Genomic DNA, 12,556 nt, shown 5'->3' with positions numbered 1-12,556 from the left:
ACATCGTCACCACCGCCGTCACAGCCGTAATTATCGTCATCGTCACTCGAACACATCGAATTCGGACTCATTCGACTCTGAATCGGACTAAGAGAAAAGAAGAGGGGTCCCCTTTCGTTATACGGAAGGTAAGAAGCCCTTTCTTAATATTGCTGAAAGGTTCCGAAGTGTGGACGTCAAGTACTTCAAACAAATCTTCTTCGGGACCTTCAAGACCAAAAATTTCGCCAAACTAGCCCATATGCATACTACTCCGGCCAAGGAAGATAAGAACGTTAATGGCCATAACCACATAATGCACTACTTCCATATATACTCGGTAACCGCTAGCCGCTTTACACACGTCAGCGTGAAGGAAAGCTTAAATAAGGCCCTATATACGTATACTATTCGCCTACTACGACTACCCATCACCTACAGATTTAACTCCATCCTCGCTTACCACCTCGCCTTTGTTACTGCACGTATTCAGGGTGATTAAGACGATTTTAAGGCCTGGGAAGCGGACGATTAGAGCTATAGGGACCTTCTCGTGCCCAAAGGGACTTATACGGGCAATAGCAAGCCAAATCCCGATACGCCTGGCCTCAGCAAGGTTGTTATCGGAGGAACTAAAATTTGCAAGAATTTCAACAGAGGTAGCTGTTTTCGCGAGCGCTGCATCTACTCACATATCTGTATAATCTGTCAGCAAAATCATTCGGCAGATAAGTGCCCCAAGGCCCCAAACCCAGCTGTGAGTAGCTCCAATCATTTGCCACTGAGTAACCGTGTTACCAAGGCAGAATAACTCCCAAGGCACCCGCAGGTGCCCTGGTCGCTGTAATACATATCTGAGGGGTTCCCGTACGCGCTGTACGACCCACTGGACCCGGACTTGCCCTATCAGGGACCGTTAATAGTTGATGGTTGGTCCAAATGGTTGAACGATCACCCGGATCTGATATTTGCCAAGACCATTTCGGCTATTCTTCGGAAGGGCGCTAAGATAGGTTTTCGAGGCTATATCCCAGCCCATCGCAGTCAAAATCACCTATTAGCACGTCAAGCACCCTAAATACTATCGGCGGACCTCCAAAAACAGCTCCAGCAGCATCGCCTAACCGAGGTTGACCCTCAGAACGAGCCCCACTACGTCTGTTCGCCACTCGGTTTAATACCGAAACACGATGGAGGTTGGAGACGAATTCATAACCTCTCATTTCTATACAGCCACTCAGTTAATAACGATATCCAGGCGGAGTAGAGCGTATTAGAATATACTATATACGATAACGTAGTAGTAGCACTACTATAGAAAGGCCTAAGGGCCTAATTCGTTAAAAGAGACCTTAAAGACGTCTTTAGATATATACCCGTCGCTATATCGGACCAATGGCTACTTGGTTTCAATTGCGATGGACGCTATTGGAAAGAACGATATCTACCGTTCGGACTACGCATGTCACCGTTCCTATTCGATCTCTTCGCAAAGGCCCTTACTTGGATCTTGATCGCGATCCTTCTATGGGAAATAGTGCTCCACTACCTGGACGATTTCTTCGCAATCCTTTCACCAGGTGATGACGCAACTGCATACGCCCAGCAGTTCGACCAGCTGTGTGGCGAATTAGGCCTTCGGATTAATCACACGAAGAATGTTGTGGGTTTCATAGCCGAGTTCCTGAGAATCGAATTCGATAGCATTCGCATGCAGGCGAGACTCCCCCCGGACAAGCTAGTTAAGGCGAGAACCACGGCCAAAAACCTCCTAAAAAGGGCAACCATCTCACATCAGGAGCTCGAGTCAGCGGTCGGCTTCCTCTCTTTCGCTATCAAAGTCGTAATTCCAGGAAGAGCATTCTTAAGGCGACTTTTCGATGCCCTTCGAAGGCCTGCGGTAATCGTACGGATCACAGGCGACATGAGGGCAGACTTACTATGGTGGGACACCTTCCTAGAGCACTGAAATGGCGTCGCCTTGATACGCCACGTCGATAGTCGAGTCACGTGGCACATATGGACCGATGCGTCTGGAAAATTCGGTATGGGAGGCTACATTCTCGACCATCCCGACCACATTCAATCGATTCAGCTTAAAGACGTTTTCAGCATCAAAACAGCCACACGTCACCGTTCCAAAGATATACAATTCAAAGAAATGAAGGCCGTCCATCACGCGATGGAGCTGTGGCTACATCAGTTGCGAGGATCTCGCTTGATTCTCTACTGCGATAACGACGTATACGTCAATGGATTACGTAAATCCTCCATGCACGGGCCAGCCATGGCCCCATTGCGCGATATAGCTATGCTGGCAGCTACTCACGACATCATAGTGGTGCCCACTTGGATATCTACGAAGGCTAACCAGCTGGCCGATAATCTGTCACGTTTTCGGTACCGAAAAATCGCTAACGCATATCCACAGCTGAAAGGTCTCATGTCTCCGCTGAAATAGGGCGAGACCCACCAGAATATTGGTACAATCAGACCGCACTGCCCCGAGAGGCCGCACGACTTCTCTGGTGGGGGCTTGCTACCAAAACCAGGAAGACATATGCGACTCCAGCAAGATCCTACACGACCTATTGCGCACTGACAGAGATCCAACCTCCCTTTCCAGCAACTATAAATGCCCTCACGGGCTGGATTGCTGACCTAAGCACTCGCCGCGTCAAGTCGAAGTCTATAAAGGCGTACCTCACCGGCCTCAGGTCAGCCCATGTGGACATGGGGTTCGATGATCTCTCAGTATTTCATCACCCTCAGTTACAACGCATCATTGCAGGTAGTCGACATCTTCGTGGCGAAGCTGACACGAAAGAAAGGCGTCCAATCACCAAGGATCTATTGCTTCAAATCCTTCCTTATTTCGATAAGTCAACCCATGCTGGGGCGACTCTATATGCCTCCTTTTGCCTCGCCTTCGCGGCATTCCTACGCGTAGGTGAGTTTACTTACAGCAAGCGAGACCTTCAACAGAAGGACTTCGGCGAATGATTCCTCACACGTCGCTCGGTGAGGCTGTTCGATGATCACCTGGAACTTACGCTTCCAGCGTCCAAAACGGACCCATTTCGCCGTGGGATTACACTCACGGTGGCCGCATCAGGCGATGACGCATGCGCAGTCAAAGCCTTACGTCACCTCTTCAGGTGGGAAGCCCCACCTGATGCACCGCTATTCCAGCTGAGGGGCTCCTCCTTCACTAGGGAGGCCGTCACCAGCAACCTCCGCGAGGTGCTGACGTCACTTGATATTGAGGGCCATTATTCAGGCCATTCCTTCCGCAGAGGGGCTGCAATATCAGCACGTGACGCCGGCCTTAGCAATGACGAGATCCAATTGCTAGGCCGTTGAAAGTCAGATTCCTACCGCCTGTATATAGTCACTCACCCAGCCCACATACTCAGAGCATCACTACGGCACCAGCACCTTCCAGCCCGTCCGCGCTAGTGCTGTCGGTCCCTACTGCTTGCTGCGGTAGGTACCGTCAGGAGTCCTCCTCGAGACCTTCACCCTCTTTGGACGACGTCTTGGGCTGTTTGGGAGTTTTCTAGCGCTAAGGGGCCTTTTTTAGACTATTTGCATGTCCAAAAAGGTCTTAGCTGCCCCAGTGTTGGATATGCCCAATCATCTATCTACATATCTACTTGTGCATGCGTTGTTTTGTGTATGGCCTCACTGTTTGCGAGCACTAATCGCAACAGTGGGACTGTGGGTTAGTGGGTCCATTATGAGGCCATAGCGTTGGTGGCTGTTTGATCAGCCGTTCTGTTGGTACCCTTGTTGGTACCCCTGTTGGTACCCCGGCAAGGGGTTGGGGACAGGTGTCCAGTACGAGCTATATAGCCACCTGTTTTGCACCTGTCAACGGCTCTTCATTCGATTTCGTCTCTTTCAGAGCCATATCATTTTTCTCCCACCCACCCACACCTGTATATAGCCTCATTTCACTCCAGGGCATGTCGCTCAGACATGGGAGTTTTCTAGCGCTGGGGGGCCTTTTTTGGACTATTTGCATGTCCAAAAAGGTCTTAGCTGCCCCAGTGTTGGATATGCCCAATCATCTATCTACATATCTACTTGTGCATGCGTTGTTTTGTGTATGGCCTCACTGTTTGCGAGCACTAACTAGTATATAAAAATTATATAATTTCTTCGAAGGAGGTAACTTCTTTAATAGCGAGTTATAGATCTCATTTATAATAAGAGTAAATAATCGATTTTCCTTATTACGCGCTAATTAATAGTATAATATAATATTAATTTCGACGATATTAATAAATTATGAGTTTATATCTCATTTTTATTTTACGTCTCGAGAAGTAGATATAAACCTCTTTTTATTAATTAATTCGCTAGAGATATCCGAATTAATAGTAAAGTTCGAGTCGATAGTAGAGTTCGAGTCATCGTTATATATAAGTTAAAAAGGCGATTCTTTCTTCAAGATAGCACGTAGAATAGAGGTTTTTAATTTCGAATTTAATAAGATAGCGAGATCCTCCGCTATTAAGATCTTATTATTATTATAATTATAGCGATCTAATATAAAAAGAATCTTATCTTTTATTATATCGAGAAGTACCCCATACTTATTTATTTATAATTTTTCTAAAATTATATTATATATAAGGGGGGCGATAAGTATAAAATACATTTTCTCTCGATAACTATTTACTATTATTATCGAAAGTAAATAGTAGATAATAGACTTCTTCGCGATCCGATTATCGTAATTCTTTAACGATTTAGATTTCGATAGTAAGATCGATTCTAATAGTAATTCTTCGTAAATTCTATAAATTAGAGACTTATTAATAACTATATATATTCTAATATACCTACTATTAATAAGAGCGTTCTATAGTAAGTATTTTCATTTTTATAATAATAGCGTAATTTATATTCTAAAAGAACGGCGTATTAAAGAATTATTAAAAGTATTTAGTAGATATACGTTATAAGTCCCTCTTATCGTAACTTTAATAGAGGCTATTCGTTTCTCGAATTCTTAGAGACTTCGTAAGCGTTAGCCAATAGATTTACCTTATATTCGTTATCGATAATAAATTCGTAGATTCTTATTTTTCGTAAGGCCTTTTTACTAATATTAGTCTATCTCTATACTAGATAATTATATCTTATATAACCTATCTTCTCATAATTAAAATATATTAAATCCCTTAAATTTATATTAATCATCGCCTTCGATATACTCTAAAAGATATTTAAGATATAAGCATTTAATATAATAGCGAAAGGTGTATAATTCTTAATTATAGCGATAATCATTTTTCTTATTCGAGTTATAATAATTTTAAAAGTTATTTTATTAAGAGATAGAGTTAGACGTTATTTATAGTCTACGCACTATAAGTTATTATTATCTATAAGATATTTCTTAATATCCTTTAAGAGTATAAATTTATAATTAAAAAGGGCTATAAAAATAAAGTAAAGTCGAATATATGTTTATAGCTTAGTATCTAAATTATCTCTTAGATGAATTTCGTTATAATTAAATATAAAATTAAGTCTAACGAGTTCTATATAGAATCTATTAAAGGGCTAAGTTATCTATTAGAGAGAATCATAATCATATCTTATCTTCTTATAATAATTTATCTCTTTATAGATCTTAGTTAGCTAGTTTATAACCTCGCTAACTAATATATAAAGATTTATAATATCTCTACATCTTCTATTCAAAGTATAAGAGATCGCTTCTTTATCTATATGTAATAAAAAGTAGATAATCTAAGACGTTTCGATAGGGTAGTAATTCTTATTATTCGATAACTTTTCCTTTATTTTAACTAATTAATCCTCTTATACGGAGTTTTTACTATTGATAAAGAAGAGAGGATTTAATAGCTTAATAGACTTCTCTTTTCTATAAATAAAAAATAGAACTTAAACGAGCTCTAGTAAAGTTAACGCTTATATCTTAGAAGTAATTTATAAATTCTTAAATATACTTAATCGTATTGTTATTAGCTATTACTAAAGCTTTCTATTATATTCTTATAGCTTCTTAATCTTAATACTAACTTACTTTAAGCGTTATTAGATCTTATTTTATTAATTTATTATCTTATTCTTCTCCGTCTTAAAATCGATATATTACTTAATTATATTCCGAAATTAATCTTATTAATAGCGCAGATCGCGGAGTATAATAAGAAATTAATTAGGCTTCTTATTAGCTTAATAGCGTAGTTAATCGATGTTAATAATCTATTAAAGATTCGTAATAGCCTTAATATTCTCTGCTGTATTATTAGGTAGTAAGAATTATTAATAATTAAATATCTAAGTAAGAAGATTGCTAACTCGATTTATCTTGCTTAATTATATATTCGAAATTTATAATAGTTTTGAAATAAAAAGAAGAGAGTTGCTTTATTTCTCTTAAGTCTTTAATATTATAAATATTAAGTAAAGAAGAAAATAGAAAAATTTCTTATAATACCTTTTATGAGACTTTACTATAAATTCGAAAAATGGTATTATACTTTATAGGGACTTTTTTCTTTAATTTATAGATTATTTAGATTATTATAAAAATTATAGATAGTCTAAATATCGTTCTTTTAAATATCTTTACTTTGCTTAGAGAGTTAGTTATATAGTTATTAAGTAGAGTAATAATTTCTTTAAATTTGCTAGTCGTATAAATAAACTAATTTAATAATTATTTTATCCCTCTAACTAATTATAAGACCGTTACGCTATTTTAATAAGTACTCTTTATAATATATTATCTATATAATAGATTTATCTAGAAATATAATAACTTAACTTAATATCTTATTAAAGCCCCTATTAATAGGTTTCTTAAATTCGTCTATTGATTTAAATGTAATAAGTAAGGTAATCTAGTTATAATATTAGAATCGATATAGATATAGTATTAATTTAGGTATATTAAATAAGATAACTAGATATCGAATAACTATATAGATAGAAGGCATTAGATAGTAGTAGATATCTCTACTAAGATACGCTAGGCCCTAATAGGCCATAGGGCTAAATAGTATATTAAGGGAGATATAGGGTACGCTCGTAATAAAACTATCTAGTAATTTTAAACTATATTCTATAAGAAATTTGCCTTAAAAGCTATAAAAGTAAGCGCGATCTCGTTTGATATTAAGATTATAAACCTATATTAACGTCTCGAAGAATCTCTTACTTTCTATTTTAAGCGTATTATTAACTTAATATAGAGAGTTAAGATTAAGAATAAGTTCGTTACTACGTCTAATACTATCTTTAACCTTCTTAAATCTATTATACTCGATATTATTTTTTATATTTTTATTAGAGAATTAAATAATTAAGAGATTTAAAAGAAAGTAATAAGAGGTATAGTATCTTCTAATAGATCTTTATATATAATTTATAATCTCGCGAAAAAAATACGGCGTATTAACGTCGAAATTTAGAAGCTTTTAAATAAAAAATCGAGATTCGATTAGTTATAATTCTATAAATCTCTTATAGAATAAAACTTATCGAAATAATAGATAGCTTTTTTACTTATTTTTTATTAAACTATTAAAGCTTTAAGGCCTTTATATTATTAGTCTTAATTCTTTTATATAAATCTATCGAAGTAGTTATTAGAGGCTTTTACGGAATTTTAATATTTTACGTAATCTTAACTTCTATAGTATCGTTATTCTTTATATAAAGTTTTAATTTTTACTTTAGCTTTAATCTTAGCTTAGAATTCTAATAAAGGAAACGCTAATAGAAGTAAATTCTCGAATTCTATAGCTAATAGTCGCTTTCGTAATTATTAATCTATTCTAAAAGATATACTCGATTATAATACTTCGAAAAACTCTTATATTAATAATATAATCTACTAGTCTTATAAGAAAGATAATTAATTATATATTAAGTGTAATATTAAGAGTTACATCTCTTCTAATTATAAGAATACTTTACTATTTATCTAAGAATAGTTATATTTAAAAATACTTATTTTCGAAGATAATCTATAATTAAACTTTACTTTCGTTAAGTTTAAGAAGTTTAATAAATCTTCTAGACTTTATGAAATTATTTCTTTGCCGAAGTCTTTTATAGCTTCTTCTTCTTTTTCTTCTTCTACTAAATCGAGTTAAGTAACGCCTTTAAGCTCTATAAATTTTTATATTTCTTTTTATTCTAATTTAATATAATTCGAAGTAATAGAGCTAAATTAATCTTATTTCGCTAAAATAAAAATCGCTAAAGCTTTTCTCGATAAAGAATTAGAATTTAATAAGTAAGCTTATATAAAAGAAGTATTAGAATTAGTATTAGTATCGATATCAATATCTTAGTAATAATAAGAAAAGTAATTTAAGAGATTTTAATTAGTATCTATTTAATTATAGTAATTTATATTATAGTAATTTTAGATATCTTAGTATTAGTAAAAGTAGTCTAGTACTAATCTAAATTCTAATACTTCTTTTTATTTATTATAAGTTCTTATTTAAATAGATTCGTAATAGTTTTTAATAATTATAGATTAAGAATTTTCTTTCTAGAATTAGCTATATCTATTTTAAATTATTTTAAAAGAAGAGCGTTCTAAACGTAAGAATAAGAAGCGAGTTAATAAAAAAGTAGAATCTTAATCTTTAATAAACCTATTTAATAAATCTAAATATAATTCTTCTATTTCGATTCGATATATACTTTAGAGTATTAAAGTCGATATAAGTATAATAAATCTTATAATATAATTATCTACTATATATAAAGAGTTAAAATATCTTTATACTCGAATTTTTAAGAAATAAATTTCGAAATCTATTATAAATGCTATATAAGCATCTTTAGTTAGCTTTTAACTTACTTTTATTTAATAAATTCTATAGATATCTATATTACCTTTAGAGTATTTATAAGCCTATTAACTTATATCGATATTTTCTTCTATATTAATATCTTAAGTATTTATATCTTAGTCTTTTTAGTAGACTTTAAGAAATTTTACTATATTAATATTTATATTCTAAATTAATACTTCTACTATAAAAGCTAAGAAGTATATATACTTTTTAAGCTCTCTTATAAGTGTAAATAAGATATTTTATATTTTTATTATTATAAAGAAAGCCGATAAATCTAATATTAATCTTAAGAAATCTTATATTTAGGCGAATTAAGGTTTCGATATAAATATAATATCTTTTAGATTAATACGCCTTTTAGGTTTATATCTTTACTTACTTTCGAAGATTAGATTTAAAGGCCTTTCTATATATATAATAGATTATCGTAATATCGTACTATAATATTAAATATAACTTATAATTAATATAAAAGAAATCTGAAGAAATATTCGATACTTTATAGCTTCGAAAGTTATATTTATTATGGAATTAGAGAGATCTAAGTATCTTAATCTAATTTTTAGAATTTCGTAACTCTATTTCGTAGATACTTTTATTTTAATTCGTTTTTCTACTATTTTTCTAGGAGATAGATCGATAGATAAGAAAGTTTAAAGAATCGTAGATTCGGAAATAATTTTTTATAAAGTTTATAATTTATTAATATATCTTAAGTTTACTATAATTATCTCGAAGGCTATTAGATAAGATATATTAAAGGCTTTTTTTAAGAAAATTAATTCTTTAGAATTCGATAATTCTTCTAATTCTAGAGATAACTTATTAGATATTAAAGAGATTAAGCGTTAGAATTTTTAGTAAATTAAATCTATCTTAAATAGAATATTAAATTATTAGAGCTCGTAATAGTCTATCTTAAGAATTTAAGCCCCTTAAATATCTCTATTATTATCTTTAAAGATTTTAATTCTTTTTCTTTATTAAAGTAAATAATTATTATAAACTTTCTAGACTAATTAGTTAAAGTCTTTAATATTTCGAGAACGCTAATATTATTATTTTTATAAATATCTCTTAAATAAGTATTTTCTATTAGAAGAATAATTTATCGAAGTCTTTCGTAATATTTCTTATTACTAGAACTTAAAGAATAGACTAATAAGCTAGAATTAAGATTAGTTCTTAGATCGCTTATTATTATAGTAGAGTAAAAATTATAAGTATTATAATTTTTATACTAGTATAAACATCTTAATAGAGAAGACTTAAGAGATTTATCTTATATAAATCTTATTATATATCGAGTAAATATTATATCTAATACGAAGTCTACTTTCTCGAAATCTTAGAAGCGCTAGTTTTTTTATATAGAATAGTAACTAAGAAAGCTTATTTAGAATAATCTCGAAGATAATATCTATAAACTTATTAAGCTTATAAATAAACGTCTATCTTTATAAAATATACGAGCTATTATAATAAATAAAGTCGAGGATTCGAAATATACTAACGAGTCTTAAATAACTTTCGATTATTTATAAGTTATAAAGCTTCTTCTAGAAGCTTATCTCAAGCTAAGCTTAAAAGTTTATAATTATCTATTTAATTTATATTATAAATACTTATTCTTAGCTAACTTAAAGTACGCGTATCTTATAATATCTTTATATTTTAATAATAGATATTACTTTACTTTTATTATTTTAGATATTAATTAGATATAATTTACGAGAATATAGTAAGGATTATAATCTATAAACTTTATTATAATAAAGCTAGCTTATAGAGTATTTAGTTTTATTTCTTTAGAACTTTCTTTACTATATTTATCGAATTTTAAGATTTTATTACCTCTTATATTCTATATAAATAATTTCTTTAATAGCTTTTATAACTTCGAGAATTTATTTTCTTTTTTATAGTATTACTTCTTTTCTAGAGTTAAGTAAGTTAAGTTACTCTTATTCTTTAAAAAGCTATAACTATTTATATTATTAATTAAGGCCCTTAAAGTGACTTATATTATTAGAGAATATATTTATATTCTTAAAGAATAAGTTATTAAGATAGTTAAGTAGCTTATTTCTTTAGATTAATTAGAAGTTCGAGGTTTTTTAAAAACTATTAATATTACGCGTCGATAGATAAAGAATTTTATAGAAATCGCGAGATCTTTTTTTAGACTTATAAGAAAAGTAGAATAGCGGTAAACTTAAGTAGAATAGCTATTCTTCGAGATTTTATATATTAAATATACTATAAAAATAAGTATATATAATATTAATTTAAGTTAAATCGTTTATATATATATTAATACTTTCGATTTTATAGCTAGATATACTATTATATAATATTATACTCTTATACTATAAGAAGCTACTCTACTAGAAGCTTTATAATCTTAGAAGCTTATCGTAATAGAAAAGAATATAAAAGTATCTATCTTATACAATTCGTTTATCTTTAATTCTACTTAAAAGAAATACTCTACTTATAAGCGAGAACTCTATACTATTATTATATTCTATAAAAAGTATAACTACTTATATAAGTATTTATATTAGCTTACTATAATATATATTAATTATAAGCCTTTTATATATTTTCTTAACTTAGATCTTTATAAGAAAATCTATAAATATTAGACTAATAAACTTCGTCGCTTAAATCTTATTATTTAATATATATCTAGGCCTCGAAATAAAGCTATCGATAGCTTATTTAGAATCTTATTTAATACTAAATATTTAGAGAATATTATAGTTATATTAATATAATAGAAATTAAAAAATTATAGCTCGAAATAAATCTAAAAGAATAATAAGAATAGATTCGATTCGTTTCTAGTAATACTTACTAAATCGAAGTAAATTAAAATCGTTAATAGAGATACGCTATATAGTATTTCTTCTTTTTTACTAAAGACTATTTCTACTATAGAAACTATAAAATTATCTATAAAAGTCTTTAGTAAAATCGATAAGAATATTAAGATTTAAATTAAAGTCTATCGTAGTAGTATCTAATTCGATAAAATCTACGAATTTCTTATTATAGAATCTTCGACTTTTATTGCTACGCTACTTTAAAAAGCTTTTAAATATCGAGTAATATAATATATCCTATAAATCTTTCGAGGAGACGTATATTTACCTTATATACCGGAAGAAAAGATATTTATAGTACTATGAAAAGTTTATAATGAAAGCGAATATTAGACTAAGACTAGTATTCTAATAAGACTATATAGTTATTACTAACCTAGAAAAGTATAAGATATTAAGAAATATATTATAGAGTATCTTAAGTATTCTAAGTATAAACCCGCTATCAGATCTTAGTCTTTATATTCTATTAAAGTTATATACCCTTTTCAACTTATAGAAATAAACTTTATTAGCCCACTTAAAACTATTAAAGTAGAATCTACTTTTATACTTATAAAAGTCTACTATATAAATAGATTTACAATTCTCTTTACTACTATATCTACTAATATAAAGAACGTTATCTGATATCTTAAGTTATTCTTTACTATATATTAAAAGCTTTATATCTACTATCTTAATCGTAATTAGTATTTCTTTAATAATAAATTAAAAGAATTCTTAAGATCTGAAGATATTGTCGTTATATATAGCCCTTCTAATACTTCTAAGAGTATAGAAATAGTCGAGATTTATAATAAACTACTGAAAGCGGTACTTCGC

The sequence above is a fragment of the Letharia lupina genome (assembly GCF_014066315.1).
Source record: "Letharia lupina isolate WasteWater1 chromosome Unknown contig_23, whole genome shotgun sequence".
Taxonomy (NCBI): Eukaryota; Fungi; Ascomycota; class Lecanoromycetes; order Lecanorales; family Parmeliaceae; genus Letharia; species Letharia lupina.
This window is presented reverse-complemented; position numbering follows the sequence as displayed.